Genomic DNA, 14,828 nt, shown 5'->3' on the forward strand with positions numbered 1-14,828 from the left:
CAAGAAGGAGAGAAGAAGAAAAGCCTGAAAGACTTTTTATTTCACTTGTGCATCTAAAACAATCTCCAAAGGCTTGCTTGTGAGCTTGCCTCCTGAACTGCGCCCCAGGAACAGTGGGCGCTACCCCTCTCTGGAAGAAGGGAACTGCTGCTGGTGAATGTCCCCTTCAGCGCTGACTCCAGAGACCTGAGTGCGACTGGGAACCTGTCCCGCACTCTGAGAACCTTTGTGCCCTCATCCCGCCGAGCAACGTGACCCCTGGACAACTGTGCCACAGTGAGCACCGTGACGGCCTGCCCCACCTGGCCTGAGCATCGCAAACTGCCGCCCCCTTGAGCCGGAGCTCGCAACGCAAGAAAGGACCGTCCGGTCCAAGCAACGAGGCTCTGTGGTCCCCGAGCCGTAGAGCCCACCGCAAAGATCGCCCGCACCTAAGTTCGCCTCTCCTGGACGATAACCTGTTGGCAGCGCCTCGCCACTAAATTCACCCCAAGCCGCCGCCCGCCTTCCTCAACATCGCGACGGACGCCGGAGTCAAGAGGCGCCCCACAACGCATCGCTGGCCGCCACGAAGCAGGACCGCACCGCGACGTGGGACGCCCCCTCTACGACTACTGAAGTCGCCTCGCACCCCCAAGAAGAAATAAGGTACTGTGCGCTTCGAACGCCTCAGCGTACTTACAGCGTACGGCTGCAGCGTAGAAGATTGTGTGTGCTCTGACCCCCAGCGTACAGGCAGCGTACAGCTGCATCATCCAGAACTGTACGCGTCCGCGTGGGCCAACTGTATGGCCCGTACTGCCTTACAGGTCATCGTCCCCGTACGCCTACTCACGTGGGAAGCGTGAGCGATCGTGGGGAACGTCCCGAAGAGCGGTACGACGCGTACCAAGAGCGGTACGACTCGTACCAAGGGCAGTACGACGCGTACGGAGAGCGCTGCGACGCGCACAGACCCCAAAAGAGGTGCAGACAGCACCCAACCTTGAACTAAGAAGAACTGTGGCATCCTCAGCTATAACAAGTAACTGGAACCGTGTTTTAAGTCCAAAGACTGTATTTAAAAGCCTGCTTGAAGAATTTATATAAAGAGCTTTATTTTTACAAATACAGTCTGGTGCCTCTGTGTGGTGGGTTGGTGATTATTGTGGGACATTGCAAGTGCTTGACCATATGTGCTCTAGAGATTAGCCTGACTGCTCGCGCCACACTACCTAGAGGGTGAGCAGGGGTTGTCTGCTGAGAGCAATCCTTTGCCCTGACTTGGAGGAGAGGGTCCCTGCTTGTCGCAAGTGCATACCTGCGCCAACCAGAGACTCCCGCTTCTAACAGTTTATTAATAACTGTGGACAAGTGATATAAGTTGTTGCATCTTAGGTTCTGTTTGGTTGTTGATAGCGTTGATATAGATTTTAAACATTATTAAGACAGACTTTGTACTTGATTTTTTAAATGGGGTACTGCGTTAAGTTATATGTCTTAATAGTGAGTCATTTTGGTTTGTCTAGTGAGATTTTGAGGAGTGGACTCACAAGTGAGGTATCATTTTACCAGGAAGACTGAGGGGAACGCTGGGTAGTAGGAAGGTTGTGCCAGCGCAGTGATCCCACACAAAAATGTGAGAACATTTGGATTTTTTTTAGCTAAATTTGAGGTTTGCAGGCGATTCTTGGTAGGAAAATGTTGGGAGATCCGCGCAAACTGCACCTTTCTGGACTCCCCTGGGTGTCTAGTTTTCAGAAATGTCTGGGTTTGGTAGGACACTAATCAAAAAGAATCAATCAGTATTTGGCATATGCTCCTTGGAAGGGAGAAACAAAAGAAGGTAACGTGACACTGTCGGTCCTCGACCAGGGCCACACGGCGGCCCTCATCTTACTCGACCTCTCTACGGCCTTCGACGCCGTCTCCCACCGCACTCTCACCGCCAGACATCACGATGCCGGTATACACTTCCCTCGTCGACTGGATCCGCTCTTTCCACACACCCCCGAACCCAAAGAATCAGACTCCTGCCTTTCCTCTCCAAACCCACAGAGATCAGCTGCGGAGTACCCCAACGTCGCTCAGTCCCACGCCCTTCAACATCTACATGGCCCCTTTGCCGCCATCGTCAGAAAACATGGGCTCAGCATAGTTTCCCCACCCAACGACACCCAGCTCATCCTCTCACTCACAAGGCAACCCAACATCGCCAGACTCAGCTTCCAGAAAGGAATGAAAGACATTGCATCCTGGATGAGCAGCAGCTGTCTGAAGCTCAACTCAGAGAAGACAGATGTCCTCGTTTTTGGACCCACCCCCTCAGCATGGGACAACACCTGGTGGCCCTCCGCCTTCGGTAGCCCCTTACCCCCACGGACCATGCTCGCAACCTCAGCATCATACTTGACTGCTCCCTCACCATGACCTGACAGATCAACACCATCTCCTTCTTGTGCTACAACACCCTCCGCATCCTTGGCAAGACCTTCAAGTGGATCCTCCATGAATCAAGAAAGACCATCACCCACGCACTCATTACCAGCAGACTGGACTATGGAAACGCCCTCTATGCCGGAATCAACAAATCCCTGCTTCTGAAACTCCAGATCATCCAGAACTCTGCCGCCAGGCTCATCCTTGGCATTACACGACATGAATACATCACCCAGCACCTAAGACACCTCCACTGGCTCCCCATCGAGACAAGAGTAACCTTCAAGCTACTCACTCACGCCTACAAATCCCTCCACAACACTGGACTCCAATGGCTCAACGAAAGAGTCTGCTTCCACGTACCCAAGAGAAACCTCCGCTCTGCCGACCTCGCCCTCGCTGAAACCCCGCGCATAGGCAGAGCCAGAACGGGTGGAAGAGCCTACTCTTACATCGCAGCAAAGACCTGGAACGAACTCCTGCTCACCATCAGATGTTCCCCCACTCTGCATACCTTCAGGAAGAACTTCAAGACCTGTTTCTTCGGCTGAATCGGAGCTGCTCGACCTCCACCCCCTCAGCCCCCTAATCCCCCCCTGCCCCCCCCAGTGCCTTGAGACCCTCACGGGTGAGTAGCGTGTTTCACAAACCACTGATTGATTGATTACTTCAATTCCTCTCTCTCACACATTGTCTTTCTTTCATGAAACAAATGCTTCCAGGGAACAAGAAGATGTGGGAGGATCTCCCAATGAGCACATAAATTTGCTCCCACGGACACAGGGAAGTAAACTTGTATGAATTCCATTAATGATGTGGATTATGTACTGGGATTAATACATTTATGGGGGTCTTATATTTGGCTGTCACAATATGAGGATGGCTCACCAAGAGCTCAAACGGTAGGGGCATTCACAAAGCGGAATAAGTGGAATACCTGCTCAGAATGTAAAAACAATTATGTGTTGATATTTATATAGCAGGGACCTAGCTGGTTAGCAGTGGAGCTCTGGACATTATGGCAAATGATATCAATTGGGGGCTTAAATCTTTGAGTTACACACATTTACTATAGCATGTCACAAATTTAAAGTTAAATCACAGTGATTTTCCCAGAATTGCACAATTTTCAGTCAAGTGCCAAGCTGGATTCAGACCCAGGTCATCAATGTGCCAAAGTGCTGATGTCCAAAATGTTTCTTTGGAGATCAGTATCTGCGGCTTCCACTGCCAGCACTGGCATCACCCAATGAAGGGTGACAGCCAGACATCTGGTGAAGAAGGGAGCAAAAGGAATGGGTGAAATGTGCTGTATAATTTGCCTTTGATATGAACTCAGCGGTCCCTCACAAGGACAATGAGAAAGAAGTAATGAATATAGAAATACAATTATATCTATATTGTGCTGTCAAGGAATCCAGTCACTGGAGCAGGCGTTTAATTGGCAAGGCAGGGCGCTAATAGTACACGCCTCTATGGTAGCCGCTTGATGGTGGCGTTCGGTGTGATCATCACACTGAACGCCACCATGAGTGACTGGATTCCGCAACTCCTTGTGGATCCCTGCATATTGATGCAGATCTCTCTTTACTTCTGGCATACGAGAATATCTACACATCCGATTTCACCGCACTGCAGACCATCCCTACCGTGCAGTGGGCAATCACCCAGGCATGTAACTTAATGTCCTGATGATGATCCTCAATTCTATGTATGGATCGAAACGTCGTTGACTTCTTGACACCCTAACACAAAATACTTATTATTTCCCAATCTGTAATGGTGTCATCCTTCATTTGTGCTTCTTGAATTGTTGAAATTATTGCAAGCACCTAGCTTTGCCTGAGCCTTTTCTGTTTTGTTCCTATCTCACTTAATGCAATACTTTGTTCCCACTTCGTTGTTTGTCCTAATAAGATTTTTTTTACATTAAAGGATTCCTGTCCACTGGACAGCACAATATAGATCTAATTGTATTTATATATTCATTACTTCTTTCTCATTGTCCTTGTGAGGGACAAATGTGTTCATAACAAACTGATACCCATGGTCCCTGACCAATCCCATTGGGTTCCTTTGTCTCTAAATATTATAGTGTGATTTGCCTTAGCATCATTGTTGTGCTGCTTGTTCACACATCACTCACTCTGCCTTCTCCCATTTCCACTCCTCTCTTTTTTGCTGTGAGTCACATTCTCTTCTCATTTCTTTCTCCTTTTTTCCCCTTCATATTCACTCTCACACTTTCGCTTTCACCTTTTTCACAATTCTCTATCTCTTTTCTCTATCTTGCTCTACTCTTTCTTCCGTCAGTCCCCTCTGTCTCACTCTTATCCTCCTTCTACCTTCTCCTCACTTCCTAGCAGAGATAGGCCATGTTGGAGACTAACCTGAGAAAGAGGTCTGTGGTACTTCCACTGAATATGAGCTGGTGCCAAGTATCTCAATCCTTACGGAGGTCAGTTTTTACTTTTTTGAAATGAGTACTGAAATAGCTCAACTTGGCCTGTGAACCGGCTCTCTATGTACCAGGAAATCACCCCTAGTTCAGTGCAAAAAATCAAGTGTCTGTAAATGAGCTCAAGGATATATTTATATCACGTCTGCTCCACCTGTGCTTGGACTCTATTCTATCTATACATGGGTTAAGTAATATGGGGCATATTTATCAATGTGTTGCATCGCCCTTCCGCCATGCAAGGGGGCACATGGGTGACACAACACTAAAGTAAGATTTATCAAGCCACGCAAGCCACTTTGCGTAGCCTTGCCTGGCTTGATAAATCTGGAGTGACACACCGCAGTTCATAAACCGCTGCATTCTGTTACTCTGCCCCAGAGATGTGTTCCATGGGTGGAGCGTGGGTGTTCCCCTTCAACCACCCATGGATTTTGGTGCATTCCCACATTTACCCACGCTGGTAAACCTGGGAATGCGTCAAAATACTATGCCTCCCCAGGAGAGCAGCAAGGAGAAGAAACATCTTTATTTCTCCTTATTGTTTCCTTTTTCTAAGTGTGCTGCATTCTGAAGCACATATAGAAAGAGGAAAATGCTGTTGTAGGTAGGATTGTTTTTGTGCAGGAAGGATTTCCTTCCCGCACACAAACAATCCTAACTACAATGCAGGCACCATGGCACACCGGTGCAAAGATACCTGCGTTGGCGCTAGGCAGCCAAAAGGGCGCACCCACAAGGTACGGACAGGAATACACTATAATGTTAAATATGACGCACTCCTGCCCTTTCCCTGTCACGCAGCGCAGCAAGGTAGCTTGATGAGCTGCATGAAAGCTTGATAAATGTGACCCTATGTATGGAGGGACTCAGCTGTATCTGTGTTGCAGCTCAGCTCTTTACAAGATGGGACCTGTTTGTGACAGAGTCCTGCTGTTTCCAAATGTACAGCAACTAATTTCATCAGTGCAGGAACTCATTTATGTCTACTAAATGTTCATGCCCCATCTCAAGACGAGTAATATACTTCCGTTTGGGGTTCCTCTCCTTAATAAAATACCACTGAATGTGCTTCTCAATCCCAAGCAGTCCTAACGCTTCATTGGTACGTTGTGCAGCAACACGGTAGACATGTGATGCTCTGCACTGCAGTTGAATCTCTCATTTATTTTAACCTTGTCTTGTAATCCACTCTGTACTGCACACCCTCTTCCTCCCCGTCTTCCTCACCATCTATGGGTTGTGAATGTTGTTTTCACAGTCATAGCTTTTAGGTTAATTTAGTATTCTTTTTGGCCTACATTTTTTAAAGGAAATTTAGAAAGAGCAGGGAAGTAGAGGCATAAACCAAAAAGAAGACAAATGTGAAATGTAAGGAGTTGGAAGCGGGAAATGGAAAATAAATGGAAAGGGAGGATGACAAGGAGCAGGAGTGAGGGCAGCAGCATGAGGAGAGAGGAAGGTGACTACAGGGCATGCTAGAGGGCAGGATGAGCAGTACTAAGGCCCAGGTGACATCCAATGGATGATGCAATAGTAGTCGACATGCACTGCAGCGCATGGTAAGAAAAAAGTGGGCTCAGGCAGAAATGCTAAAGGCAACTCATATATGTGTTAAATTTCAAGTTTTGTCTCTGGGCACCAAGCTTGAACTTTAAAATCCACTCTTCATGCTGCAATTTTAAAAGGCAAGGTGCCTGGACTGTTTCACAGCAAGCAGCAGGTGTGTTAACCCACAGGACGGCACTTGCTGGATTGAAATTGGCATAGAGTTATAGAAGGTGAAGCAGGCACCAACTGACTGCAAAAATTGATCAGGTTGAGGAACAGCAGAAAGGCCCAGTAACTGTGCAGCCAATATGCATTTCAAGTGAGCCATTGAAATGTATGTGTGCCTCATATGTAAAGCATGCCCCCCTCTTTATCCCTTCTTTTCAAGGTTTTCCAAGCACCCGCTGCACTTGCAGAGAGGGGAAAGCAACTAAGAGGTAGATCCCTTGATTGCTGAGCTGTCTGGGGCATTTCATACTGCAGCAGAAAGCTTCAGTAGGTGCAGTGCCAGGTCCTGTTCGTGCACAGTACCAAGCTGATACGTCTCTATCATGTGTCCATCCACCAAACATACAGGGAGACAGGCATACAAGGGCCTTCTGTGAAGTGGACTACGAGAGGTTAGTACCCAACAGCCCTCAACAAGGCATAAGGGAATATTGCACCTCATGTGTGTCCCTTCTATACTGTGCATGCCCTGCTCTAGCCAAACCACTACCTGTGTATGGACTGCTAGAGTAACTGTGTGAGATGGTGTTATTTTCAAGCTATCACCCTGAAGCAAATACTGCATGACTGACACATAAGCAAAATCAGTGCTTGGGCCATAGCTGGCCTTCCTTCTTGGATAGAACAGGAAGCCAGAGATATTTTACTCAGAGGATCTGGACTGCTGCCTATTGGACCATTTTTTTAAAACACCTTGTCCTCAATAATAAGTAGTGAACTGGCATTATATAACTCTGCTGTCCCAGCCTTTTTGCATCATTATGGATTTGCGTGTGTTACACGTTGCACATTTTAGCTGAAAATGTGTTTCCAGCTGGAACTGATCAAAAGTTACTAAAAATGCAGCAACATGTGTTGCTGCACAGTGGAAGGCCTTATGCAAAGGTGGTCTGCCCATCATGAGTTGGTTATTCCTGTATTTGGGTGTTAAACTACTACCAGTGAAGTCAAACCTTAGCCCAGGTGCGTACAAATGACGAAACAATGTAGTAATAGTATCACAAAATGTGCCACACTACACTACATAATGTCTCTATTCTTGACATATAATTTAGTCAACACTGTCGCATAATTTGGTCATCCCCTCTCACATATATTCCAGTGGCCCTGTTAATAAGTGTTGGTGCAACCCACCAGCAACCACCGAAACAAAGTACAGCCCGTAACTCTCTTTGCCAATGCCACTTTGCATGTTCTCATTTTTTTAGCCACTACTTGCATTTTTTAGAAGAAAATCCACAACCCCCTCCGCCCCAACGGCATACAAGAAACAATGTTATGGACAGAAAAGTCTGGGCTTGCTAGTGGACACTACCACTGCAAACCCATTTAAAAAGAAAAAAATATGCTCTTTATTGCATTTATATAGTGCTTGCTATCACTTCTCATGGGTAATAAGCGCTATACATAAATGCAATTACATACAATACTGAATGATATTTACTGCCTTATTTGCTTAGAAGCATTCAAAGGGTATCCGTCAAGCTGGGGAGAGGGAAGAGATCACCTTCCAAGTGCAGATACTCTCTCTTCTCATTGCTAATAGGCAATCATTACCCCTCCTTTCAAACAATAGAGAAGGCTCAAACACATTGCCCTGCACAGCGAGAGCTCCCACTATGAGGTCTGTCCCGTAGGATATTGTGAATCACCATTAAACCCCACCCTCTCCTGTGAAAACATTTCATAGCAGCAGGAGACGCTGAACCTTACTTTTTAAGGAAAATGAAATGTCTTCTCCGAAGCCGCGTTCGAGCTTTCCCTGAGACCAGTACCCTCGGAGATCCAGCCATGCCCATGACCCACGAGCGGGGGTGGGGCCGAAGCCCTTTTAGCCCAATGGGCACACACTGCATCCCCTTCCGCCGCCTCTCCCTGTTACAATCTGCTCTCCTAACTTCTTTTTGGTCACCAGGTCTTCCTCTCCTAGTCCTTCCTCCTTCCTGCACACTACAGCCATCTCCTTGTCTGTGGATTTACTGTGGGCCTACCAAGGGATTGGGATGTACAGTCTTTGATTTACACTGTAGTGTTTGTATAGTAATTCAGCATCTCCTATTGAGGTCCTGAATCGCTTCTAGCTTCAGGTAAGAGATCAGGGTATTGTTGGGGGTGGTTTATAGAAAGTGGGTTTGCCTAGGAGAAGTCCCTGTGAAACTCTTTTTATCCTGTAGAGGTGCCCCTGACTTCTGGAGGTTCTCATGGCCTGTGATCCAGCTCAACCCTTGTGAAGCTCCTTGTGGCCTGTGGATGTTCCCAGTGGAGATTCCTTCACCTATTGAGGAGCCACTGGCTTGTGAAGGGCCATGTGTCCTTGTGGTGGTCCTCGGACCTTGTTGAGTTGCTCTATGGTGGTCTCTTTTTGAGCCAACCATGGTGTTACTCGTCGCTTGTGGGGGTAGCCTGTGGAAGTTATGTTATGTTATGTTATACATTTATTTTTATAGCGCACGGCTACTCCAAAGGAGTGTCCCGGCGCTTTATCAAGGCAGCTCAGAGTAAAAAACATAACACCATACAGCGAACAACTGAAAAAGAAATAACAGAAATACTAAAGGTTAAAAAGCCAGGTCTTCAGGCTCTTCCTAAAGTGAAGCAGATTAGTAGAGGACCGTAGGGCCAAAGGGAGGGTGTTCCACAACTGAGGAGCCCTCAGACTAAAGGAGCGCCCTCCAGAGCGTGCCTTCCTAATTCGAGGAACCACAGCCAAGAACAGAGATTCGGATCGCAAGGATCTGGCAGGGTGGTAAAAGGCGAGCCTGCGTTGGAGGTATTTCGCGCCCACGCCAAAAAGCGCTTAATGCGCCAGCGTCAGAACTTTGAACATGATCCGCTTCCGGATGGGCAGCCAATGAAGCGACTGCAACAAACCGGAGGCTCCAACTCGCCTATGGAGGCCAAAAATAGCGCGAGCTGCAGCGTTCTGCACAACCTGCAGCCGCTGAACAAGATAGTCCGGGAGACCACTGTACAGGACATTAGCGTAGTCCAATCTGGAACCAACCAAGGCCTGTACAGTGATCTTTCTGTGCTCCTCCGAGAGCAGAGGCAAAAACTTCCGGAGCATCTTGAGTAGCCCGAAGCAAGTGCCCGTTAGACCACGAACATGTGGCACCAGTGTCAGGCTATTATCCATCTTTACACCCAAATTCTTTGCCACCAGCGAAGCCAGGGCAGGGGGACACATATCCGTCGGCCACCAGGCCCGCCAATCAGGGTCGAGGGAGCAGCCAAAAAACAACACCTCCGATTTATCTGAATTGGCCTTAAGGCCATTCGACTGGAACCAGCTCAAGACCGACTCCAAGCAGCCCCGGATGTTCTCCCCATCAAAAGCCTGATCCTTCCCACACGTGAAAAGCAACTGCGTGTCATCGGCGTAGGAAACGATCTGGGCCCCAGAAGACTCCACCAGTGCCGCCAGAGGTGTCATAAAGATGTTAAAGAGAGTCGGGCTCAACACAGATCCATGCGGAACACCGACTCCCAATGGCGGCATCTCGGCGGAGCTCGGGGAGGCCCAGACCGTTTGTCGGCGGCCCTCCAGGAAAGATGAAAACCAATCCAACACCATCCCCCTCAGACCGATGTCATAAAGTCTGGCGAGAAGCATCTCGTGGGGGACGGTGTCAAAGGCCGCCGAGAGATCGAGCATGACAAGCATAGCGCGACCACCAGAGTCCAGCGTCTCCCTAATGATCTCAGACACCTCCAACAGTGCCGTCTCCGTACTTAAATTAGGACGGAAACCGGACTGTGAAGGGTGTAGCAGATCACTGGACTCAAGAAAGCTGGAAAGAACGCCGTGCACATGCTTCTCCGTGATCTTTGCCAGGGCCGGAAGGAGGGAGATCGGCCTGTAATTGGCCAATACCTCCGAATCAAGCCCAGGCTTCTTGAGGAGGGGGATCACCATCGCCGTTTTCCAGGGCGATGGAACCTGCCCCTCCCTCAGAGACAAATTCACAAGTGGGTTGACCACAGGGTTGACCACAGTCGCCATCCTAGCCAAAAATTTGGCCGGGCAAGGATCTAATGGCGAACCCGACTTAAGATTGGCCAGAAGCGCCAAGGAAGCATCGGTGGAAATAGGTGGAAACTCTGCGAGGACCACAGCCTGTGAAGGTCGCCACACCGGTCCCACCACCACGCTCGCATGCACCGCGGCTGAGCCCACTGCGAAAGAGTCCTGAATGGACTTAATCTTATCCGTGAAAAATCTGGCAAGGTTACAGACCCACAACTCAGATGGAACCCCTTGGGGCAGGTTGGATCTGGGGGCCATAAACTCCCTAACTACCGCAAAGATCTCCTTGCATGAGTTTGAGGCAGCCTCAATCCTCCTGGCCAAGAAAACCTTTTTTTCACGGAGAATATCACAGTGGTAGGCTTTAACCCTTGACCTATAGGCCGCTCTGGCCTCCAGATCATAATGGAGGCGCCACGCCCTTTCTGCCACCTTGCATTGGCGACGAGTGGCCAGCAGTGCCTCTGTGAACCAGGGGGCCGAGACCCTCTTGATCTTATTTCTCGGAGCCATAACTGGGGCAAGATCATCCAACCTCTCCGTCAACCACCCCTGTAAGGACTCAACGTCCTGCTCCAAATTGCCTGATATAGGGCACGGATGGTCCTCGGCCGCCTGACTTAACATCTCAGGTGTAACTCTATGCAGAGCCCTCCGCGCCGTGCCATGCTGTCTCGGCCCACTACAAGGGGGTTTCTTGCTGGCTAATATCGAGAATCTGGCCAGCCTATGGTCAGTCCAAAGCACCGGAAGGAGCTCGATATCAAAGAGAGGGATTGAAGAGAAGACCTGGTCCAAGGTGTGTCCTTTATCATGAGTAGGACCTGTGAGAAAAGGGGCAAGGCCCAGAGAAGCCGTGATATCCTGCAGTTTATTGGCATCCGAATCACCGACGCCATCCATATGGAAGTATCATGCTGCTAGCTGAAGTCCTCGAAAGACCGATATCTACAAGAGAACTTATAGCTTTGCGCAACTTACCCTATCAGGTTGTCCATATTATGTATTTCATTTATGCAGTTTTCTAAAATGCAAACGTGGCTCAAGAGCGTTAGAGCTCTTTACAATGGGGCAGGTAATAATAAACATGAACAATTTTTATAGCAGGGACATGGGTAAAAGTTAACCTTGGCCGGTAGGCATAGAATCGGTTACCATCATAAGAGGGTTGGAAATTGGAACAAATAGGTATGCGAAGAATAAAACAAACAAAGAGACAACAGTTAGGAGGAGCATTGACAAGAGGAAAAGATAGATCGAAGAAATGCACATGCAAGCCTTATACATCATAACATGTACTCCAAGGAGGGTAGGTGGCTGGTGAAGAGCAAGCAAGAGACCAAGCATTGACAAAGCCAATAGGTCTCGCCTTTGGGCCCTATTGTCTTTGCCAATGTAGTTAAGTTATCTACACAACATCCCTGATGCTGTGCAGCATGGCTAAAGAATTAAATAAAGAAGACTATGTGCTTTATTATGACTTTGGCAGTCTCGGAGCCGCCCTGCTGCCGCCCCACTCCAAGACAGCCAAAGTCATGAACAACCGCCTGCCAGACTATGACTTATTTTTACCCTGGCGGGCAGTTGTTTGAAAAAGGCACTGCAATGGAAGCGTCAAAGGTAGTTCCAGTAGGAAATGGAAAGTCAAGTCCAGGCCCTACAGGACCTGGGGTGCGTGCACACAGAAGGGCACAACATGTGCCCCCCCTGTATGCACCCCATGGTGCAGAGGCACATGGGGGCCCTGTATGGCTCCCTTTGTCTACTCATCGCCACACTTTTCATGGTGGTCACACAGCTATGAAAAGTGCATCAGTGAGGAAACTCCTAATTTGCTTGGCGGTGCCCCAGTGGCACCGCTAGTATAGTAGGGGCCTCAGACCGATGCCCCACCACCAGGGATCGAGGAACCCTGGCGGCAGCAGCGGTCCTGTGGTGGTCCAACCGCCACAGTCCTAATGCAGTGGCTGGTGGACTGCCACTACGTACTCGTAATGCCACTACGTACTCGTAATTAGGGCCTTTGACTCAGCCATCCATGTCATTTTGTAGGTGTGTGAACCACGCATGCGCATGCCTACAAAATGCTAGGGGCACCTTCTGTTTAGTTACTGATCTGAGATCGGGGAGGGGGGAGCACGAGAGAAGAAGCAACAGGAAAGAGGGCAACAGGGAATAGGCAGGTGAGGAGCACAAAGGCGACCATGGGAGGAACAAACACAAGATTGACAATCTGGATCACGAATAATAAGCAGGGAAATTAGAGTGGCAGGAAAGCCAATGAATGGTAAGCAATGGGCAAACTCCACTGCATGTTCTTGGTAAGCTCACAATATGTCTTGCAACATGTGACGTCTAGTAGGCGAGACCTGAAAAGTGACTTGTATCAGTAGAGAGGAGTGGCGGGCCAATGAGGTGGGCAAGAGCCGTGGATAGTCAAGGAGTGGAAGGTTCTAAAGAGAGTCCACAAAGGTGTGGACTGTCCAGATGTGAAGTAACACAGGGAACCAATGCAATGGTCTTACCTGACACCTAGAGACGTGGCTATTTAATCATCAGCACTTTGCATTCTGGGACTTTGAACGCTCCTATTATATGAACAAGAGAACTACAAATACCACAGTGTTGTGAACTGAAGGCAAAAGGCAGGCTTCGTGTGCCTGTCAGCTTTGCACATATGCTGACCACAGCTCTCCCTGCGCTGGAGCGGTGCCCCCGCCCCCACTCCACCTCCTCTCCCGGGAAGCTGGTTTAATTCCCTTGCCGTGTAACCCTGCACCGTGTGCGCTCCCCACCCCGTCACACTGAGCTCAGCCATTGAGGCCGCGGCTTTGATCCCTGCCAGGGTGCCGCCACCCTCCCCCCATGAGCTAAGCCAGGCAGACAACAATGAACAATGGCCGAGAAAACAATGAACAATCAGAAGGAAGGAAGAGCGGGTGGAGGCAGGGCAGAGAAGAGGCAGAACCGAGCGAGGAGGGGGAGGAGCCAGAGGCTCGGTTGCTATCTCCCCTAACAACCCCAGGCACCCCGATGGGGACCTAGCACTGGAGGGCGGCAGGCGAGGGCATGCAGTGTACAGGTGAGATGCTGCACTGGACCTGTTGTGCTGTTGAGAGAAGGGTGGCGATTAAGTGCCCTGGGACTGGGTGAAGAGTGCAGGTGAAAGCAGGGGGGGGGGGGGGGGTGTAGTGTGCAAACAGAGAGCTCAACAGGAAAAGGGTGGAGGTGAGATGTGGCTTAAGGGCCAAATGTGACGCTTTTGGAACCGAAAACCCAGGTTCAAGTCCCGGCGTCTGTCCAACAGCCTGTGACTCTGGGCAAGTCACCTAATCTACACGTGCCTGAAGCAAAATGAACATTTGTATAATAAAAGTGGTGCTGCTGTAAAGCGCCCCAATACCTCCGAGTCGAGTTCAGGCTATATAGAAAAGTGCAACAACAACAAAATGTGTAGGAGAGGGTTGTACTGTACACGTATGGGAGGGAGGCAGGCGCGCAACACCCACTGGACTCAAAGGGCTTCAGCCCACCCGTCGTGTGTGGCAGCCCGGGATGAGACAGCTTCCCGGGCACACACACACAGCAGCACCCTCGCACTTCTCAGGTCTTTAAAAGACCATTTGCATGTTAATGAGGCCTTGCTGTTGTTTCACCCCTTCTAAGAGCCCCTGCAGCTCCACTCTGCCTATTGCTTAAAGTTTCAGCCCCCCCCCCGAAATTTTTTCTTAGCCTCCCCCCGAAATTTGGCTCTAGTTGCGCCTCTGGAGGGATAAGATTTGCGCAGGGCTCAGATTAGTTGTAGTATGCAGGGCAAACATTAGTATGCATCGCAGTGGGGGCATCTGTCAGCCCCCCCTCACCCCCCCAACACCCACCATTCAATCTATGGCCTAAGAATAACGGTGAGAGATGGCAGTCTTGGGGCCCTCGTGACAATATGCAGGGGCCCCCACTGTTTTGTGTTGAACCGCTGGTATGTAGATTGAGGAGGAAGCTGACGAAACAAGAGTGTGGTGTACAGTGGGAGGGGCGACAGATGTGTGCAGTGGCAGCCTGGCAGGATTAACGGATGTATGGTACAGAAGTAGGGGTTGAGGGCGGGGTGCAGGGAGGTGGGGTTGTAGTTTACACGCCGCAGGATAA

At 49.4% G+C, this 14,828-nt stretch overlaps 1 protein-coding gene across 2 annotated transcripts in view; it reads left to right on the forward strand.

The window, feature by feature from the left end:
- The first annotated feature begins 13,656 nt into the window (after window positions 1–13,656).
- LOC146871733 (transcription factor SOX-13-like) overlaps window positions 13,657–14,828 on the forward strand; it is a 671,695-nt gene continuing 670,523 nt past the window's right edge. The window contains exon 1 of one of the 2 annotated variants that reach the window (XM_085651236.1): window positions 13,657–13,764. The gene's annotated coding sequence lies outside the window, so the exon portion shown is untranslated. The remainder of the gene's footprint in view (window positions 13,765–14,828) is intronic. The other variant, XM_085651240.1, reaches the window with a different exon arrangement.

The sequence above is a fragment of the Triturus cristatus genome, chromosome 1_1 (assembly GCF_964204655.1).
Source record: "Triturus cristatus chromosome 1_1, aTriCri1.1, whole genome shotgun sequence".
NCBI classification, from domain to species: Eukaryota; Metazoa; Chordata; class Amphibia; order Caudata; family Salamandridae; genus Triturus; species Triturus cristatus.